The sequence below is a fragment of the Capsicum annuum genome, chromosome 3 (genome assembly GCF_002878395.1).
Source record: "Capsicum annuum cultivar UCD-10X-F1 chromosome 3, UCD10Xv1.1, whole genome shotgun sequence".
Taxonomy (NCBI): Eukaryota; Viridiplantae; Streptophyta; class Magnoliopsida; order Solanales; family Solanaceae; genus Capsicum; species Capsicum annuum.
The window spans coordinates 56,228,375-56,251,969 of record NC_061113.1 but is presented as its reverse complement, the minus strand read 5'-3'; the positions used below and the strand labels follow the sequence as shown (position 1 = coordinate 56,251,969).

General features: G+C 33.7%; 1 long non-coding RNA gene across 1 annotated transcript; it reads left to right on the top strand.

Moving 5' to 3' along the window:
• Nucleotides 1-3,205: 3,205 nt before the first annotated feature.
• LOC107866346 lies at nucleotides 3,206-5,502 on the top strand. Its single transcript, XR_001672887.2, has 3 exons — nucleotides 3,206-3,747; nucleotides 4,622-4,679; nucleotides 5,081-5,502. It is a non-coding gene; the product is annotated as an uncharacterized LOC107866346 (long non-coding RNA).
• The last annotated feature ends 18,093 nt before the right edge of the window (nucleotides 5,503-23,595 follow it).

Here is a 23,595-nt window from a genome sequence, read left to right as displayed (position 1 = left end):
TTTTTTTGAGCGTAAATATTAAGTTTAGTTATATTATTTTAATATCTCTATTATCTCTGTTAGCTTTATACTTGATCTTGTATACCCACTTTGAGCCAATGACATTCTTTCCAGGGGGCAACTCAATTACTTCTCAAGTGCTTTAATTTCTAACTTCATGGCTTCTATCCATCTATCATCTTTGGCGACTTGCTGAAGTACTGAGGCTCAACAGGATCTGAAAAAATACTCATATAACATTGATAATTAGACGTAGTATTCTTGTAGGACAGAAAATTTGATATTGGATGTCTTGTACCCTTCCACTTCCCAGGTACAAGGTAATCTTTCATCCAAATACTCTTTATCCACCCTTTCATTTTATATATAATATTAAAAATACGAAGGGTGTTATAAATATCGTTTGAATTTTTTGTTCTTTATTAAAATATTTTATTTTTGACAAAATCGTCTTTTCACTATTTTTTCCTAATATTTAAGAGTTGAAAATTAAATAAATATATTTATGATAAAACTTCTCATTATTAGAAGACATCAAAATTAATGACAACTAATACGTTTTTCATCAGTTTAAGAATTTTATACCAACTAAATTAGATTTAATATTGTCTTTTCCTATATTTCTCAAATAAAATTTTAATTATACATAAACACTAATATATATTACACAACTTATAATACCCGAAAGGGAAAAAACATAAATTTTTTTTTTTTTTAATTTTTACTTCCTTTACTTTTTTTAGTTTCAAATTCAATGACCTTTTCCTAAAATTCTAAGTATACATAAACACTAACAAATTAGTTAAAGTACTTATTTTATCTAAGTAACAAATCATAATATTTACGCTCCTAAATCAATTAGAATTTTACGTTATATAAAAAAAATTCTACAATTCTATTTAAGTAATATTTTGATCATACTTTACTACAAAGATGCAACCTTTCTTCTACTTCTACTTTTCTTTTTATTTTGAGTTTTGTTGATTTTAATTTTAATTCAAGTTGTCTTCTTAGATTCATTATCGTCATCCTTTTGTCTTTCTTTATTCTTTTTAGTCAATGAATTTAAAGATTATATATGAATTATGTATAATCAACAATTGACATGTATTGTCCTCTTTTAATAATTTATTGTGTTTCTTTTTCAGTTGCAAATTTTTGATAGAAAAATTGGAAGAAACAAGTGTGTTGCCGCCGAATGAAGTAGCCAAAAAATTAAATGTTTATCTCGCCAAAAAATAAATTCAAGGTTTATAGTATATGTGTGGTGATGCTCTTTTGATTGTTGCAAGTTTTGCTCCTTTCAAATGTATTTGAGTTTTTATGCAAATTTTAAAGGCAACACTATATAGCACTATTATCATAGTTATTGCTCTTTTGCTCTCTTAAAGGTTATTCGATTATAACTCTTTATGTGTCTTTGTTGTGTATAACGGTCTTTAAGTTTCTTTCTATTTTTAGTGATTATTTTTTGTTTTTAATGACAGCTAAATGAAGTTCTAAGTTAGAAAAATCATATTATAAGAGTATCTCAAGTGTTTGGACTTACTAGATGATGCTGTTCGTGTAACTATCATTATCCTTTTTTTTAAGACTTAAAAAAGATGAACGAGAGTGCACTAAAAGATAGAGGAGGTAAACAAAAGATAAACTTGTGTACCTCTTACCAAATTTACCATGCACTATTAATTTATTGTCTAATATGTAGAATTATGTTATGTAATATGTACCAGAAATTAAAATTTTCTTTTATCTATTGATTATTCGTCTTTTTAGTTGCGTGAAATTCTACAAATCAATTTATACGCTATAAGAATGTAATCAATAATTTTGTAAGGATTTAACTTTAAAAACAAGGAAAGATTTTAAATATAGAAACAAAAAAGAAAAGTAACCGACAGCAAGGGATAGTGGTAATACATGACAAAAACAAAAGTGATGATGTATAATATATAGGTGCTTACACTAAAAAATATATTTATGTTTACGTTATTATATTTAAGTGTGAAAAATCTTTGAAAAATAATTTAAACTTTTACACTTTATTAAAAAATTTCCTAATAAATAAAATTATTTAATTTTAAATAATCAAACGTTACACGTGCGACTAAACTAATTTTTACTAATAAAGAGATCCATAATAGAAAAAAGTAAATATGCAAACAAGTTAGTGAAATTTAACATCAACTATATATATACATAAAAATAATTTTGACAATACATAATATAATATTTCGCCAAAAAAATTTGAATAAACCCTTCTGATACCATTGCTCCACCCAGGCCGGGTAAGAGGAAGAAAGAAGGTAATGCATTCAAATTATGAATTAACGGTCCCCCACCATGAACAACCATGTGTTAATCTCTCGTTTTGCGTGGATATTCAACTTGTTTATGTCTTATCTTTCCTATACAAGTGGTGGAGACAGACAGGGATACATGTGATCAGAGAAGAAAACGTGAATAGGGGGTTCATCAAAAAGTAATTTTGCTACTTTAATGACCAGCTAGTCCCCTTTATTGAATTTGTTTGGCTGACGCATAATTAATTACTATATGCTTTCTTTAATGGTTTAAACTTTTTTATAAAATGATTGCACAATTTAATATAACATTAATAGACAAGGGGTCTTAGCAATGAGGGACCTAGGGCCTAGGGGCACTAGAAGATTCATTCCAATTTTCTTCGAAAAATTATAATATGCATATAATGTTAAAATTATCCTTTATATATAGATAGGTAGATAGATAGGTAAATAGGTAGATAGATAGGTAGATAGATATCTGAGTTCTGCATATATTTACATTTTATATTTTGAATCCTCTTTATGAAATCCTGACTTTGCCAGCCACTAAGTCTTAGGTCTAAACACCATGCCCTTTCAAAAATGCAATATATTTACAAGCATGTGTGTAACCATGAAAAAGAATCAGCCAAAAAAAAAAAAAATGAAGAACATGATAAAACATACTACTAATCGAGTAACTAGAATTTGAAATATATTACTTCTAGTAATTTATCGAGTAACTAGAATCTAGAAATATGTTACTTTTAATAATTTTTGTTTTTAGGTGAGATTGTTACACTATTCAAATATTAGCTGAGCACATCTTCACAAAAGTTAAGGCTTTAAATTAAAAGGGTATATCTTGAAAAGTCTGAAGGAGGTCGTTGCCTTTAATTTGTCTGCATGGGTTTGTGGCGTGGGCGTGATTATATTCAAGTTGTCTCACTATATGCTATGGCTATGCTAATAGTGGACCACTTCCATCTTCTTCCTTTTCTCATTATTACTATTATACATCTTCCCCAAGCTTTTCACCTTCCAGCCTAATAAATTATAACCTATCACCTAGGGATATGACTTAGATAGATCTTGTTGATGCATCCTCTTCATCCACCCCTTCTTTTCCCCCTTTATATACACTTTCACCTCCTACTTATTCGATAGAGTTAGATATACATTTCAGGGTCAGTCAATCAACTCAAAATTACTTTAACTATAGCGTCAAAGTTTTGGATCTGACACCTATATGAAGGATACTGGATCGTGAACCACTAGCAGTTGAAGCTGCCAGCATGATCTAAACTTTTCTATTGCTCCGGTTGAGGAAAGATCAGATCATGTGGCAGCATCACCTGTTGATGGTTTCGCGAAATTTGCATCCCTTGATTCATTTCACTGCTAATTTCCAACATGTACCGTTCTTCTTTCTATCCTTGTTTGAGGCAGCTGCAAGTCTCAAGTAAGCCCTAGCTAGCAAGTAGCAATAATTTCTACGTCTTTATTACTTTTTGTTGCAAGAAGTGTCTGCTTGTGTTTGTCAAAAATTAAACAATTCCGTTTAAGCCGTTGTTTGTTAACTTCTTATAATAGGCAGAGCTGCCCTTGTTCGAGGGAGTCAATTGATATTTCTTTGCAGGAAAATAAACTATATATGTCGTTAGGTCTTCTTTTTTCCGTATGAGCATATATAGATAGATAGGTATAGACATTGTATGTTGAGTCACTATGACTTTTTTCTTTTCTTTTTTTTTGGGGGGGTGGTGGTGGTGGAATTGTTATAGTGGTATTCATAAACATCACAAAGTAGTGCTGGAATTCTCTATACGGGTGAGAAAAAACCAAACTTCTAAATCTTACTGTAAAAGGATTCTAGGCATTGTAATAAAGTTTCTGTTTCATTAATTATCATATTCCTTTCTATACTGCTCCTATCTGTTCACTTTTAATTGCCCAATATTTCAAAAATAAGTTTTTATTTTACTTGTCACTTTTAATATATCACGAGAAGACAATATTTTTTTTTATGTTGTATCTTAACATTAATTACTTATTTTCTCAAATCATTTTTAAAGACCTAATATTAAACATCAATTAATATGGGCATTATGATAAAATCTCTATATCTATTATAGTTTCTTAAATGGTGTGCAAATTAAAGTCTAAAGTGGACAAACAAAAATGAACAAACAGGTTATAAGTGAATACCTTTTGACTTTTTTATGTAATTAGTTTTTGTGTTTTGATTTTTCTTAGTAAGAATTTTAATCCAGTCACTGCTTATAGATATAGAAATTATCGGAAAAGGTATAACCTTGTTATCTTTGTCAATTCAGTCCAGGTCATGATAGAAAAGAAGAGGAAGAGCGGAGATTTCCAGTTGGAGTGTTGAAGGTAAAAATATGTATATGATTGAGATTAATTGGTTGATTTAATTAACATATAGATTGCTTTTTTCCCCCACATGCCAACCAAATATTAATGTCTAGATTTATGTCTTTTACTTATCCTAGGTGCATGGTCTTTTTTTTTTATATATTTAGAACTTTTATACTATTAATGGGGTTAGATTTAAGTGCGTGTGGAAGTAATAGTTATTATCCTAAAATTCTCTATTAGCATGCATATGTATAAGCCTCTTTGTAAGGATATTATGTAAGTGAAATTTTTCTAATTATATCAAATGAGCTTAATATTTATCTCTCTCTTCCATTCTCTTTGTTCCTATGACATTATAAAGAGTCCGCTTTATATTTCCAACAGATGGTATCAAAATGTTGAATCAATCTTAATAGGTATAAACATGAAGAGTTTGGCAATCTCCATTGAAGATGTGTTTTCAAAAGGACCCATTCAGAGGCCGGATATTTTCAAAAGAAGAGTAAATTCTCCAGAAATGTGAAAAGAAGAATAACTCGATCGTCAAGAAGATGTAGGTCTTGAAGGACTTCACAAGATAGGAAGAGATGACAAGAGAATCCTTCTGTGAGTTAGGTTTGCGATAGCCAAAAGTTAGAAGGTAATGTGGAATGAATTTGTCATTTGTTGTAAATGTGTAAACTAAGAGGCTCCTGAAAATGAAGTTGAAATTATCAAAAAAGAATTGAAAAATATGAAAAGATACAGTTAGTTTTTAGGGGGATTAATGTTGAAAATGGTAAACTTAATGTGTCCAGATTCATGTCTTTTAGTTATCCTATGAACATGATCTTTTATAGTACTCATATCTAGATAACTTTATCGTATCAATGTGATTAGATTCAAGTATGTTTGTGAAAGTACTTAAAGAAGTGTTATTCTGGAAGACTATATTAGCACCTATATAAACTCCTTTCTAAGATAATTATGTAAAAGTGGAGTTTTTCTAATGATATCAAATGAGCTTAATGTTTATCTGAGTCTTTCAGTCTTTTTTGTGCCCTATGATATTATCAAGAGTCCACTTTACATTTCCAGTAGGATATACAAGAAAATGTAACATTTAGAGATTGTAGCGAAAGAAATTCTTCTAACTAATATGAATCATAAATTGTTCTAATAAGATAATTCAATCAATCTTTTTAGACTTGATTGCTGCTTTTGATGAGTTCCATTTTTATCTGTGACTAAATTTATTAGTTATCTCATTCGTTCTCTTTTCGTTTTCACTCATTAGACAGTTATTATTGCTTCTGAGCCTATCATTATGATATTTAATTTGGACTACACAGTGTATGTCCCTATCATCTGACATAATTTAATTGTCATTCTTCGAGGTTGAATACCAAAAAAGAAAAAGAAGGTTGACGTATTGAAGGAAAAAAGACAAGACCAAGAAAAAGTATTTGAATCTTCAGTGGCATACAATGCTATTTGAATCTTCAGTGGCATACAATGCTATTTGAATCTTCAGTGGCATACAATGCTACTATCACTTTTTTCTGCACGATTTCCTCGACGCTTTTACATAAATTTATTTAGTCATCGGTATTGGGTTGTTTGATTGGAAAAGAGTTATCTCGAGATTAGTTATTTCGAGATTTAGTTATTCCATCATATATATGAGATAACTTATCCCATTGTTATGGTATAAATGGTGGGACAAATAATCGTGAGTGTTGAAAAGTCTGGAGTCACACTACAAGTGTGATCATTATGCGTGCACTATTACATTGGTTCACTGTGTGCACACAGTTGGCTACTAGTGCACGTGAATTGACTAGTGCACGTGAGTTTGTTAGTTTGTTAAGTGGTTAATGAGTTGTGTGATGAGCTGAAAGGTTAAGTGTGTAGTGTAGTGAGAGGATTCTAGAATAGAAAGTTCTAGAAGATATATCTCTCTATATAGGTGCAAGTTGTAATAACAATGTGATTTGACAGTTAATAAAAATATACTTCTTCCTTCTTCTCTATTTAATGCAGCTTGGTACCAAGCTTTGTATCAGTTGTTTGATAAAAGTTCACATGGTATCAGAGCTCCAATTCGATCATGGAATATGAGAAACAATATATGGAGTTTAGATCTCCATTTTGGTAGAGTTTTTTTTTTTATTTATGCAGTTGACTCTACTTGAATAAAACTTTTGCTTGAAACTCTGAATTGTTGTAGTAGATCTTTCTGTTTTTTTTAGGAAGTTATTAGTAGTTATTTCAATCCCTACATTTGATTGATTGATTGCTGAAAGGTGAAGACTAGCACCTAAGATAGATCCCAGTAATCTTTTGTTCATAGGTACATCAGCTATGTCTGGATCTACCTTGATTCCAGTCAAGCTTGTTTGGAGTAGATCAATGAGAATTGCGCTATTGGGAAAAAGGAAATTTGGATTTGTAATTGGTGCGTGCAATAAAGAGATGTATAGAGAAAAGTTGCATGAACAATGGAAAACTTATAGTGCCATAGTGTAGTCATGGCTAATGAGTTCAGTAAGTTTTGAGTTGTTGACTCGGATTGTTTATGCCATAAGTGCACGGGAAGTTTGGGAAGATCTGAAGAAAAGGTTTGAAAAGGTGAATAGAATGATATTATACCAACTACATAGAGAAATCAGCACACTAATCCAAGGTACTGATTCAGTAGCTACTTACTTTTACTAAACTGAAAGGTCTATGGAATGAATATGTTGTTGTATTCCTGGCTCTTTCATTTGATTTTCCAAGATCTAGGAATTATGCAGATAACCTTGCTCAAATGAGGTTGTTACAATTTCTGGGAGGGTTGAATGATTCATATGAACAGGTAAGGAGACAAATATTGCTAAAAGGAGCTGCACCTTATTTTAATCAAGCATATCCTATGATAGCTGAGGATGAGTTGCAACAACTTGCCTGCTCTTCCATCACAATCGAAAAATCAGATTCTATTGCGATGCAGGTGCATAGAGGTTCAGAAGTGAACCATAGAAATCAGAATTACAAGGAAAAGAAATGTGACTATTGTCACCTCACTGGACACACAAGAGAGAATTATTACTAGCTGATTGGATACCCTACTAACTAAAAATTGAGGAGAAAGATGAGTTGCAATAATGGAGGTTCAAAAGGGTTGTAAATAGATATGAAAGTCAGGATACTGGAAGATTCAATGCCATTAGGCATCCTGGGAACCAATATGCAAGCCTAGTTAATACTCAGTTTTCATCTAGTACTTTCAATAGACAAAGTGTTGGTAAAGATGCATATCAAAATGCTTCAACCAGTCAAGGTGGTCCTAAGGATAACAATAGTGCAATGCTGGAAAAAGGTCAAGCCTTCACTGATGGGGTGTATAAGAAGATTATGGAACTTCTCAACAGGAATCAACAGGAGATTAAACATGCTAACATGTCAGGTATAGCTACCTGCTTATTTTTCTCATAATGAGCAGCAAGAATGGGTAGTCGACTCTGGTGCTACTCATCACATTACATCAACTAATAATATTTTTTCCACAAGAAGTAAATTAGCTAGAGCAGGAGGTGATAAGGTGAATCTACCAAATGGTTCCAAGGCAGATATATCTCATAGTAGAGAAACACTAGTTTTGCAAAATGATACTGTAAAAGATGTGCTATTTGTCCCTGACTTTAAGCTGAGTTTGCTATCAGTGTCCAAGGTTACTAGACAACTGTCCTATTTTGTATTCTTTTACCGTGACCACTGCATATTTCAGGATTTTTACATTGGCAGGGTGAAGGGGATTGGTAAGGAAAAATAAGGATTATACATTCTTCAAGGTGTACATAGAAGGAAGAATATATTTGCAAATAAAGAGAAGCCAGTAGCAAGCATGATGATGCATGATAGCAGCCTGTGGCATAAGATACTTGGACATCCATCCACACAAGTGCTAAAGTCACTAGACTTGCTGAGTCCTTGTAAGAATTCTGAGCTATTAAATAAATGTTATGTATGTCCTCTAGCTAAGCAGACTAGATTACCTTTTCCTGATAGTGAAACTAAGCCCATTATGTTTTTTGATATTATACGTATGGATTTGTGGGGACCCTATAAAACACCTACTTTCGATAAAAAGTTCTACTTCTTAACTATTGTGGATGATTGTAGTAGGTATACATGGATACATTTGTTACAAAGTATGAGATTATTGTTGCTCTCAAAGACTTTGTATTGATGGTTAAAGTTTAGTTCAGATCTAATATGAGGGTCATAAAACTGATAATAACACTAAGTTCTTTAACAGTCAGTGTAGTGATTTGTTCAAGACCTTAGGTATATTGCATCAAAGTAGTTATCCTTATCCACCACAACAGAATGGTGTAGTGGAAAAAAATACAGGCAAATCATAAACATATCCAGAGCTATCAGTTTTCAGTCACAAATACATATCAAATTTTGGGGTCTAGCTGTTCAGGTTGTTGTCTACCTAATGAATAGATTACTTCATCGTCCATCAGTGGTAGGATTCCATATGAGGTATTGTTCTCTAAAGTACCTTCCTTGTCACTTCTGAGGGTACTAGGTCATTTATGCTATGACTCAATATTTCCTAAAGGTGATGCGTTCTCTGAGAGGGCCAAACCTACAGTGTTAATGGGGTATTCAACCACACAGAAGGGATGCTTATTACTGGATATGAACTCTAACAAGTTTTTTGTCAGCAGAGATGTTATTTTTCAGGAAGATATTTTCCCTTTTGCTGAAGCTAAAGAAAAGAACAAATCCATGGATTTTTTAAGTTATACACAGAAGATGGTGGTGGTGATGAAGAGTCTGTGGATTAGGCGGATACTATTGATAATTTAACATCAAATGTAGGAGAATTACCTCAAAGTACTTTGGTGCCTAATCCATTAGCTGATGTAGAAGATCAGTTGAGTGTTCAACCTGATGAGTCAGCTCCAGTATGCATAGAGAATGAAGAAACTATCACTTATAGAAGAACATCAAGGGTGGCTAAAGATCCTACTTGGGTGAAAAATTACCCTGTACCTGGGAAGTAGAAGGGTACAAGGTATCCAATATCAAATTTTCTGTCCTACAAGAATACTATATCTAATTATCAATGTTATGTGAGCAGTTTTTCAGACCTGGTTGAGCCTCAGTACTTCAATCAAGTCACCAAAGATAATATATGGATAGAAGCCATGAAGTTAGAAATTAAAGCACTTGAGGATAATAACATATGAGAAGTAGTTGAGTTGCCCCCTGAAAAGAATGCCATTGGCTCAAAATGGGTATACAAGATCAAGTATAAAGCGAATGGGGATGTTGAGATATTTAAAGCAAGACTGGTAGCTAAAGTTTACAGTCAATAGGAAGGATTAGATTACCATGATACTTTTTCACCAGTGGCAACTAGAGTGACTATCAAGTGTGTTATTGCACTAGCTGTATTAAGAGAATGGTACATATACCAAATGGATGTGTATAATGCCTTTCTGTAGGGAGACTTAGAGGAAGAAGTATACATGCAACTACCTGAAGGCTTCCAATAGAAAAGGTATAATAAGGTCTACAAATTGCTTAAATCCTTGTATGGGCTAAAACAGGCTTCTAGACAGTGGAATATCAAGCTGACTATAGCTCTCACAAATGCAGGATTCACTCAAAGTACCTATTACTACTCATTGTTTACATGGAAGAAAACAGGAGGAATGGTAATAGTCCTAGTATATGTGGATGATCTGCTAATAATTGGAGATAATGGGAGTATGATATCTAAAGCCAAAGAAGTATTACACAAATAATTTAAGCTCATAGACTTGGGAAAGATCAAATACTTTCTAGGAATTAAAGTTTTGAGGTCCTCACAAGGAGTCATTTTGAATCAAAGAAAATACCTGTTGGAATTGATTTCAGAAGTTGGTCTATCTAGTGCAAAACTAGCATCTACACCTCTAGAATCCAATGCTAAGATGATATCAGTAGAGTATGATGAAGTCATAGGGGCAACAGGTGGTGGTGTTTTGAGAGATGCATCTCATTATCACAGAATAGTAGGAAAACTTATGTATGCCACTATAACTAGACTAGATATCAGCTATGCGATTTAGACTTTGAGTTAATTCATGCAGAGGCCTAAGAGATCTCACCTAGAATCAGCTTACAGGGTGATTAGATGCTTAAAAGGTTTAGTGGGTTAGGGAATCTGGTTGAAAAATTAAACTAATGACAGTTTAGTTTGTTGGTGTGACTCAGATTGGGCTGTTTGTCCTAATACTAGGAGATCAGTAATTGGATATATCGTGCAATTTGGTGGTTCCTTAATATCTTGGAAGTCTAAGAAATAACACACAATATCTAGAAGCTCAGTTGAAGATGAGTACAAAAGCATAGCTTTATCTATAGTTGAGCTTACCTGGCTAGAAGGGTTGTTTGCAAAATTAAATATGATGATTCCTCAACCTATTACAGTGTTCAGTGATAGTAAGTTTTCCATATAGTTAGCAACAAATACAATCTTCTATGAGTGAATAAAGCATATAGAAATTGATTGTCATTTTATCAGAGACAAGATCAAGAGTGGTTTAGTGCAGACTCTACATGTTTGATGATAGGCGAAATTACGCGCCTATATCAATATATTGTGCCCATATTTTAGCTTAGTTTCGAGAACTAATTATCTATTTCGTACACTTTTAGTCCTTTTTCCTGTAAATGAGCTAACAAATGTGATTAGGAAAGTTTCAGGTATAAATGATGCAAAATACAGCAATTTATGGCTTACTTGACGCAAAAGAAAGCTCACAAACGAGATGGAAAGGAGCTGGACGCATAAAGGACTAAATCTGCTGCATGGAAAATCTGTCCCGGGCTAAAACAGCATTTCTGAAGACTTTGGGACTTACAGACACAAAGCTGGATTTTTGCCATAATACATTAACCTAGTGCAATTAGGTTATGTGTTTCATCATTCTATTTGGATTATAATTTTGTAACCTTACCCTAGTACAATTGGGTCAAGGATTTCATTAGTATATTAGGATTTGGTTATTTATTTTATTAGTTTAGTAGGAGTAGGATAGGAGTATTATAAATACCCTATCATGTTAGAGATTTTTAAGAGAGGGGGAGACATTCTGACAATTCATTCATCTCCTTACAATTAAGACATCTTCCTACAGCCCATTCTCAATTCTTCATTCTTCTACTCTTAAATTCCACAACAAGAGAATCGTTACTTGCTACGGAATCACTAAAACCACACGCCAAACACCTACTATTCACGCCATCCACCATGCAAAGCGTGATATCCTTCGCATTCATGGGTAACTAAATCTCTTAGTTGGGGTTATGGAAGCCGAATGAGTTACTATCTATAGCTATGAGTTTGTGAGTTCAAGACAAGTATATTGCTTATATCATTATTCTCTTCATCTTAAATCTACATTCTTTGCGGTTCAAACACAAGAACACGCCATTCTAACATCTAACCTGTTCGAGAGAAAGGTTATTTGTCTAGAAAAGAAGACGCATAGACCAACGCCAGTCTAACATCTGACTTGTTCGAGAGAAAAGTTATTTGTCTGGAAAAGAGATAATGTCAAGGTAGTAGGACACCCTTTCCTATTAAAAAGCTAGTGCCGTACCTGGACTAACTTCTTGGAGAATTCGTACCGTTAGTCACGCTTTAAGCTCGAGAGAGTTAAAGTGAAATAGTCCTTGTTTAGGTCGAGAGACGCTTGGATTTACCATCGACTACAATTCTCTATAAGCAATTACATGTCAAGACTCTACACACTCATAGCCAATAGAGACGTATACCTCAGAAGGTGGACATAACCCCAACGCCTCAATTCTCATTGTTTACAACACACGTGACAATCTCTCTTTATTTTGCTATTTTCAGTTCTTACATTCTTGTTTTGGTTACATACTACAATCCCCCCTTTCCTACGAGACTTGCACTAAAAGTCTAGTAATTTCTCTTGCTTGTTGGCCAAGCTATTCTCTGTGGGATCGATACCCAACCCAGGTTGGGTTCTATATTTGCTAACGACCGCTTTACACTCCCACGAGAGCTGTAGATTGAGCGTTATCAATGTTTCTTCATAGCATCAGGTGTCTAACATACTGACTAAAAGCCTAAGACATGACCAACATTCTACACTCTTAAGCAAGCTTGGTGTGCTTAATATTCTATGCCCTTGTGCTTAAGAGGGATTGTTGAAAAGTCCGGAGTCACACGACAAGTGTGATTATTATACGTGCATTGTTACATTGGTTCACTATGTGCACACAGTTGGCTATTAGTACACCTAAACTGACTAGTGCACGTGAGTTACTTAATTTGTTAGGTGGTTAATGAGCCGTATGATGAGCTGGAAGGTTAAGTGTGTGGTATAGTGAGAAGATTCTAGATATATCTCTATTTATTGGTGCAAGTTGTAATAACAATATAATTTGACAGTTAATAAAAATTTCCTCCTTCCTTCTTCTTCTTTGTTTAATGCAGCTTGGTAGACCAAGCTTTGTATCAGTTGTTTGATAAAAGTTCATAGTGAAACTCACTAATACCCTGACCAAACATGGGATAAAATAATCTTGCATTTTATCCCAAGACTATTATACCTTATACCTCACACCAAATGATACCTTAGAGATAGTGAAAGCCTAATACAAGTAGAAAATATTGAAAACAACGGGAATATATGTCAGGTGAGGCTAATGAAGCTATTGTCAGGGGCGGATCCAACACTTTTGTACGGGTTCTTGGGACATAATAGCTTTTGCTCGAACCTTATATATTTATTAAAAGTGGCATTAAAGTTTTATAAATACTTGATTGTGAACCAAGGTATCATTGTAAATTAATTTGCGATTATCGAAGAAATCCATGTTCAAATCTTAAATCCGATTTTGGCTTTAATTATATTTATTAGTAAGAAAATATAAACTTGTTGGTTGTTTAAGGCTAGAGGAGACATGCCAAAGGGTATAAATTTATCCATGTTTTGTACAACAAACTTTACTATTGAATTTTAATGCTTAACTTATGAAGAATGTGTAACTTAGACACAATTGATGATAACTTGTGACGATAAAAAATAAAGGAATAGGATACAATAAAAAATAAAAGGTATACGATAGAACAAGTAAAGAAGTAGGCATACAAGGTGTTTTCATTGTTTTTTCAGACTTGGTAGCACACGCTGATCCTTAATCAGTTTAATATTTGTTTTTGCTTGTCTTAATTGATTCTAAGTATCATTATTGTTCATTGGATTTTTGGAGAAACTATTTGGTTAGGATTGAAAAATTGTAGCAATTATTCCTGAGCATTGGTACCTGTTCCTAATCAAGTTATCAAGTGTAAGTTTATACACTCTAATTTTCATTGTATTAGGAATATCAAGCAGTAACCTTTTTTGCTTATTCTAGAATCACCCGGTTAAGTATTTTCTTGAGAAATGGTTAGATTCAACTTAAAATAACTTGAAGTGGTTAGCAATAATGAAGTGATTGTTGGGGCAAGGTATTATAGCTAATCTCTTAGGTTACTAAGTTATAATATGAATTTGGCTCACTTTTTAGTAGAATTGAGTTTAATCCGTAGGAAAATAGGTTGTGAGTTTAACATCTTTGAGCCAGGGTGGTATTTCACTTAAAATGTGAGTGTTCTTTACTTTATTCCAAATTATTAGAAGCACAATAAGAATCGATTCATCAATAAATTTGTGTAGATTAAGCAAGAGAGTGGACCAATTTATAAGAGTTCGTGAAATTACGTACGACCTGATTCTCCCTCTTGTATATATGTGCATAATACTTACACACTTTTATCATAATTTAATCATTTATAAACCTCATACTATAACTTGATTGTGGTAGATCATTGTGATTTAATTTGGTATAAAAATCAGGAATAATATGTTGCTGAAAAATGGATGCAACCTTCTTTTATTTCTTATATTCTCCTTAAGCAATTAGAATTTTTATATGTTCAAAAACTTTATCCACATTCTTTCTTGCGTGTTCTAATTCTAAAGCTCGCAAGGCTAGTTGTGTCCACATTATATTTTTCTCTCACAATTTGAAGAAGCTTGCCTAAGTTAATGAAAAACATTGAAGTCTTCTAGTGCACCCATTTTTGCGAATGAGTATGCCACCGTGTTGGTATTGAAGATTTTCACTTTGTACATTCTTTACATAATGAAGAAGCTTCCAAGAAGGATAGGCCTCACATGTGTTTGTGTCCATGACCATTTTTAGTCAAGCTCCAGAATAACGTTGTGAATATTGTATTCCACACACCATTGAAGTCCAAATTTAGCAGCATGTGTTTTTATTATGTTATTATAGTAGAAAATCATTAAGACAGAAACTCATTACCATTGTGCCTCGGTAATCTCTTAGAATTCCACCATCTCCTGTTATTCTACCTCTTTTTTTTAATAAGCTATCACCAAAGTTTGTGAGCCTTGGAGTGGAAGATTAGTCTTGATCCCTGTCATGTCTATTCATAACCAAAAAAACAAATGAATAGAGAGGATCATGGACCTTACCTCTAATTCGTCAGGAGTTGAGTAGTCATACCAAAAAATAAATAAAATGATAAGCCTATACAAAACCTTTCATACTAAAAAAGAGATGCATGAACTAACAAATAAAATTACATTTAACATATCTTATATATCCTCAAGGAGGGGTATTCTTTTATCTAGTCAAATTAAATCTTTAAATTTTCTTGGTTATTATTGATAGGAGAGGTAAAAGGTTCTATTTTCACTAGTAGAAGCAAGTTTAGCTATATAATTGGCCACACTATTTATTTCTCTAAAATAGTGAGAAATCTAGGCATTTGCATTGATAAGAATCTTAGATGTATCTTGAAAGATAGTCTTCAATCTGACGTTGGTAGTGTCTCTATCACGTATCATGTTAAGAATGATCCTGAATCATGCTTAATGTGGAGGTTATTAAAATAATTAGAGATACAAAACTTTCTCTCTAATGATCCTCACATTGAAATTTAAAGTTTTCTATGTTTTGATCATTTTTTCGCTCCCCCAGTAGTTGCCTTCATCTGATTTATGAGGTGCAAAGATGATTGACCTAATCTCTGATGCATTTAGGAGTGTTTAATTTGAGTTTGATGTTTTGAGTATCCTTAAAAGAGGTAGTTTGACTTCGATCAATATTTTGTGATTCGACCCTCGGATGATGATTTTGGTAGTTCCATTAGATCTGTAATATTGGTTTTGTGTTAGTATCATGGTTATTTTAGGTCCCGAGCCTTTAATTTGCATTTCTACTATCCATTTGGAAACTAGTTCAATTTGGCCTTAAGGGGTTCAGAGGGTTAAATTGGTGAAAATGATCCCTTTTTCAAAAATCTGATGTTTTCATTAAGTCTTAAATGTCAAAATTACCCTAGTAGCATTATTAGTTTGTTTTTGTTAGGTTCCAAACAAATTTGGAGGGTCTATTCGGAGGATTTTTAAACTTGGAGTTGCTGGTTTTCAACTATTTTCTGGTGTAGATCCTTTTTCATCACGATTACAATCTCCAATGTCTCATTAGTCTAGCCTTGACTTTTATGCCCTCATATTTACGATCCCTATATTGCATTCACAAAGGACAAATTCTTCCTCCATTGTATTTGTGACGGCGGGTACCACAATCGCGATGCTTAGCTCCGTAGGTCAGGTTGATTTTATTCATTGCGTTCGCAGCCAAAGGTCTGTGTTTTTGAACGGTCAGTTTGGGTCAGGTCGTTATCGCAATTTGTGGCTCGTGATCGTGATGGGTTGCATACCTGGACAGATTAAAAATTCCTATTTTGGCCCAAAATCATATTTTCACAATTTTTGAACTTTTAAAACTCGGATTAAGGTAATTTCAAAGGAGTTTTTGAGATTTTTTCCATAGATAAGCTCCCAAATCCTTATTGCATCTTCTTTTTTACAAATCCATCCTCAAATTCTTGATTTCAAAAGGGGATTTTGGATTTTGCCGGTAAATCTTTAAAATAATATTTCTTCAATTTGGAACTCATTTTTGCTTGAGTTTTCAACTATAGATTCCTCTACATATGGGAAATATTACTCTTGAATAAAATTTTACTTTTACTCCTTTTATTTTTTAACTCATTTTTCAAATTCATTTTAGACCTGTCTTAGATAGGGTTAATATGAATATTATTAACTTCTTTTTGACTTGTAGATGATGTAGTTGGTTAGACTGGATGCGTTTGGTATTGGTTCAAGTGAGTCGAGCTTTTGATTGAGGCTTTGGATGATGTTTGAACTTGCAGATCTTTATTTAAGGCAAGTTGAGATGTACCTTGACTTTTTTTAGTGTTTATTATGTGTTATATGCTTGTTTATTTGCATGTTATGATTACTTAGGATTGGGGTTACCGCGTAGATTAAATGACAAGTATCTTCATGGGTGCCAGAGTCTTTGATTAATTGTAGTTAGACTATTGCCTTGATTAGTTAGTATTACTACTTGTAATTATTCTTAGAGAAGGTTGTAGATAGAAAACTTAGTTATTTGAATAATTTATGTTGGATGCTTATTTTAGAGCTTGACGGACTTTGTCGTGATGATTGGGGGTTTAGTGACCTTTTGGGGACAATTATGTCATATTGATATTGACGGAATAATTGAGTTTTAGAGTATGCATAGAGTATAAATGGGCTTGAATTAGTTGATGTGATTTAGTGTTTGGAATAAGCTTGATTTTGGTAGTTCCGCGACATATTGTTATTGGGATTGTTGTTTATTTTGTATTTCCCATTTGGGGCTTATGTGAACATATTTATAGACTTTAGTAACCATTTATGATCATATGCCCGTGTGGAGGCTTATATGTTATTGCTTGTTGATTTGATAAGATATATCGTTGTGATTCCCGAGTAGGGGCTTGACTTGATGTTATTGGTCATGTTTGCACGTTAAATACCTTATTTATTTATGTCGCTTGAGTGGGGGCTTGACTTATCATTATACCCCTTGTTTTGCATTAGAATTCCTTATCTATCATTATGCCGTTCGAGTGGGGGCTTGACGTGACATTGTAGGCCTTATTTAAGAAAATTGCATTACCATTATAGTTATTCTCGAGTGAAGGGTTGGAAATGATATTATTGATGACTACACGACTATTTATTCTGATGGTGCCAAGTGAAAACTGATATCATGAATTATTGATACATTGAGTTGATTTTGAGCTCACTTATACATGTATTAAAAGATTTTTTATCTTCATAATGGGTTGTGAGCATTATATCCTCATATCATGTATGCATATTCATGAGACATTGATACCACTAAGACATTCTAATTTTTATAAGAAAATGAGACACCTTATAAAACACCTATACTGAGGGATGTGCCGGTAAGGTTGATTTGAGACACAAGATTGAGATTGTATAATCTATCTGGTAGTTTCGAGATTAGTGGGTGTATACAAAGAATCATGTAATGACTTTCACCATACATCATCGTCATCCCATCATTATTTTCACTACATTGCATTGCATCATTTGCATTGTATTATCATCCTTTAGTATTTAAAACTCTATTAGTATTTACTCTTATACTATATTTCTGTGTTAGGACCTTTTTTGTGATATTGTGTTTGAGCATTTATTTCTCTTTATTACATTATCTTATTTCATCCTATACTGATTTGGAGGCTGGAAAATTATGTGACGTGAGGTATGGCTGAGGCTTCATAGGAGATATTGATGTGTATCCCCAGTTGGTAGTATGAGATACACTTGTATATATGTACACTCTCTATCTATTTTTATCCCATATTACTTGGTTGATTATAATTGATTAGCCTGTCATGCTAGTGAGTTTCCTTCATAATGAAATTCCTTATTTTACTTATTATGGAATGAATATTGTTCACTCCCCAAGTTAGAGTGTCTATCCTGTTTATGGTAAATCTGTGGACCGTTGTCTTGGGCTACCCTAATAGGTTTAAAAAATGTAATTGTAAGATATAGATTGATTAGGGAAACCTTGGGTAGTTAGGATGGTGGTTCTCGCCATCGCTTTGGATTAGGGTCGGTTATCAATGATGACTGTTGAGTACACGTAGTTTCGTACTCACATTTATTTTTTCTTTCCTTTTTCTTATTTTTCTACACCATGTGTAGGTATTAGGTCGAGTAGCAACTTGTAGATTATGTTTCTTCAGTATTGGCATTATGGAGATCAAGGTAGTGGCTAATGGACTTTGGAACTTCCTAGATCTCTCTGTTTATTCTTAATTTTTATTCACATCTAAGATATTTTAGTTGATTATTATTAGTTGGATCTGTATTAGAGGCTTGTACTAGTGACAACCACACCTAGGATGTATATATATATATACACACACACATATATATATATATATGGTTTATTCTCTCTTCTTGCACTTTTATTTTCCTTAATTGTGAACTTGGGTTAGGTTAGGCTTACTTACTTAGAGGGTTTGACAAGTGTCATCATGTGGCTAAATTAGATCATGACAAATTGGTATAAGAGCATAGGTTCATTGATCTTAGTACAAGCTAATTCTAGTAGAGTCGTGAGGATTGGTGCGGAGATGTCTGCTATATATCTTTGAGATGCTACATAACTTTAGGATATTTTTATTCTTTCACTCTATTTTGGGTGATCAGAGCTTTGTATAAATCAAAAACTTCTTATTAGCTCTCTCACAGATAGTTAGCACGCATTCTTTCATATCTAGATATTCAGAGCCCATGTCTTCAGGGTGTAGGGAGTAAGGTTTGAGGTAGAGGTTGGATAGAGATATCTATACTAGTTAGAAGTTAGGCTAAAGTTACCTCTTCAGGTTCTAATGTTTCTAGTGGTGGTAGGTCTAGTGAGTTAGAGGGGTTAGGGCTAGTGCAGACACCACCTGTGACCATACCTATTGATAATTATTTGGTTTGTGTGTTGGGTTTTCCTTAGAGGATGGATCCTATTTTGTTTCAACATGCCACATCAGGGCTTCAAACTCTAAATACACATGTGACTACTACTAGTTCTCTTAGTGTTGATGAGGTATTGTTGGGGATTACTCCACATCCAGTGGCTCTATCTTTTATGACCATAAAGGATAGATTAGATTTTAGAGTTCACGAGAATAGATCCACATTTTATTTATGGAGATTCTAGGTTTGATGTTTATATATTCTTGCTTGGTTGTCGTGAGAGGTTACACAGGTTGGGTTTAGTGTATTCTAATAGGGAAGACTTCACTTTCTTCCAGTTCTTTAGGACAACTAGATAGTGGTAGAGGACCTTTATAGAGGGAAGAATAGTTGGACCACCTTCTCTTGTGTGAGATTAATTTGCTCAAGTATTTTTATAGGGATTTGTGTAGAGATATGCAAAGGTTTCAAGCCAAAGGACCCATGGATTTAATAATCATAGTGATATGCATGATGAAGGTCATGATCTTTATAGTTAAGCTTAGAGAGAGTTAGATCAGAGTAATTGTTCAGGTTCTTCAGGCCTATCAAGCGGGCTCTTACTTCTTTGGGATACTTTTTATGTGGATTTCTTGGACACTCTAGGAGATATTTCCCATGGTTTAGATAGAGAGATACTTCACCAGTTGCTCCAATTGATGAAAAATTTTATTAACATGTTCCATAGGATGGACACGAGGTAGGAGTTCCTAATACAGTAGCCACAAGTATGATTTTGGTCTGCCTTTGATTTGTATTGTCAGTTTTTGATTATGGGTTTACATTCTCCTATGTGTTTGTTTATTCTATATTGATCTTTGATATAATTCACTGCCTTTTGTTGGGTCTACTGATATTGTTTCCCTATTGGTGATCCCTTAATGGTAGATCGGGTGTACTGGTCCTTTGTTATGACTCTCTTAGAATGCATAGCAATATTAAACTTAAATTTTTGAGCTTTTTAGATTTTGGTAATTTCAGGTATGATCTCTTTAATGGTTATATTGTGGACTAGTGGTGGATCGATGGTTATATTGTGGACTAGTGGTGAATCGATGGATTTTGTCATACTTATATCATAAAAAATGATATAGAGGTTGTTGAGAGTTGTAGGTTAGTTTGGATTGAGAAAATATTTTGGTTAATTGAGATGGCCAGTTGTGAGTAAAGGAAGTTATAGCTGGAAGCCTAGTATAGAATTACATGCAAGTGTTATTAATAGTGTCTGTGAATGAGTTGGTTATTGTATGGGAGTCAATGGTATATTTTTTATTTGGATTAATGTTGTATTGACGTATTGACTTTGTGGGATAACGAGTGGTGTTGATAGATTATGCAAGAAGACCTTATGGTAGATCGTACGACCAACTTGTAAGGTTTGTCTTTGAAAGACTCTAGTTAGATAAAGTAATATTTTTAGGCATTTATGCCTTGCATATTGATTACTTTCTTAGTGATTGGACTTTGTTGCGTCATAGGATTCGATGGTATTGAGACATTCCTCGGTTAGGCTCGAAGGAGTTCAACTTATAAGAAATTCTTGCTTTGCTTTGAAAAGAGTTTCTAATGTAAAGGAAAAACTTACTTGTTATAAATATTAGTTTTATAGCTAAGTGGCCTAATAGGATATTTTTACTCATGGGTTTTGATTTTGGAGTATGTGTTACTATGTCATCATTTTATGTAAAGAAAAATACTGAGTGGAATATTAAGTTAAGAAAAGTTTAAGGAACTTGATTAAGGACTTTTGATATATCCCAATTTTAGCTATGGGTTCGAGTTGAGAATTTATGGTCCTAAAAGTGGGGTTCATCAGTGGTTTATGCAGAGTTAGTAGTGATTGTTTTGATTTTGATCCGTGATTTAGGTATCTATTATTAAGATATAGTGATTTGTGCACTTCTTCTATGACGTGATTATTTCCTATTACGATAGGTTGCACATATACTAAGGGTCAGAAAGACTCCTAGTTCTACCAAGGTAACAAGGACTTCAGGTTATTTGATGAATTTTGCATATTAAAGATTGCACATGTTATTGTGATGACTAGCTTGAGTTTTTGGTGTTATCCAGAGATTTTATGCTTATGGTATATAGAGTGTTGTGGTGATTCTCAGTTTTCTTAAATGATTAAGTTGTCATTTTTGACTATTGGATGGTGACCTAGTGTATTGAGTATGGCTTTTGAGGTTTTGTATAGCTTTGATATCGGTCTCTAGCCTAGTAATTGTATCCTAGAGTTGTGGTGTGGTTTTCCTTGATAGAGTATCGGTCTTAGGCAGGTCGATTTAGTATTTTGGTGGGTAGATTTGTGATATATGTGTTCCTTGGCATTTGGAGGGTCCGAGGTTACTTTTTGGTCTTGTGGTTGTAGCCAGTGTCTTATGGTGTCTTTGTTAGGATAGTTTAGTTAGGTATATTTATATCTTCTATTATGGTCGACTCATTTTTTGGTAAAGAGGTGTAATGCCCGGGGTTTTTAGGTCCTTGGAATCCCTAGGATTTTTGCACTCACTGCGTTGGTTATGATTGAACCCTATGAGTTGTAGGGTTTTTGATGAGTCATTGGGATGAGTCATAACCAAATCAGTAAGTTTGTAGCTTGATTCAGCTTTGAGTACAAGTGGCTCACTAAGACTCGTAAGGATACCTTATAAGTCATTTGGTGTAATCGTAGGGTGACCAGTGTAAGTCCCAATTTAGGTTCTGTGTTGACGGCGACTGGACCTTACAAGTTGTAGGGTCCCACTATGAGTCATGCTATTAAGTCATAAGGACAATAGTGTAGGGTGCATTGGTGGTAATATCTTGGTTACGACTAGTGGTGACGAGTCGTAATCAGTGGCTACGAGTCAGGGGTTGACCCATAGTCAAAGGCGGTACTTTTTTAGCTTTTAAGTTAAGAGCATTCTGGATATTTCAATCTTATCCAAATTAAAACCCATGTCTTATAATCCCTTTAGGGTGTCATTATCACTCAGAAACAATATACGTAACTTCTCAAACACTCCAAAAGTCTCTCTGAATTCGCTTAAACAAGTCAAGCTAGGGTTTCATCAAGTTGGTTACCTAAGGGTTCTAGAGTTAAATTCTCTCTGTGAAACTTGATATTTTAGGCATGTGACTCTACCCTAAAACTTAATATCTCTATTTCATGAAAGTACATACCTATTTACGTGATTAAAAGTAAGGCTTTTGACATGGATGGTCAATTAATTATTTTCTAATGGTTTTATTGTGCATTACTCATGTTTTAATTATAGCTATGAACTTGTGGATGCATGGGTATGGTGAATGAACTTAGGAATTATGATTTTCCCCAAACTTATGACTTCTAAAGTGATTATGGCCCTAACTACATATTGTGAAATTATTTTAGTTATGAGAAACATGGGAACTTAACTATTCTGGAACTATTACAATAAGGTGTTGAGTTAAACCTTGTGGGCTGGTGTTTTCAAAAGCTATTGCTTAATTGAACCAAGAAGGGTTGTGAATTCCCCAAGTAATGAAATTATTTTAGTATATTGATGTTACCTTGCAAGTGTAGTTGGTATGCCGATACCAATAATGTATGCCTAAATGTGTATAATGGTTCAATGAATGAGATTGTATGATAATTATTTTAATTGGTCTACAAAGAGGGTTATGCATATGAGTCATGAAAGTGAAGGTCCGAGAGACTAACACAGGAAATCACAGTTGGCAACGCGGGGGTCAATATGATCGGGTGGTTTGAGTCCCCCCATTGTTGTAATTATAAGATTGGGAAGTTCGAGTCCCCCATATCGCATTACATGATTTGGTGCTCGTGTCACCTTGATATGCAAGGAGGTTCGAGTCCCCTATAGTGTATGTATACCATCTAATTCTTGTGTCCACATGCACTAGGCCCCACCAGCTGAGGGGGAGTCGGGCCCATATAGTCCGTGGGTGCCTTGTATGTTATGACGATTGAGATACAT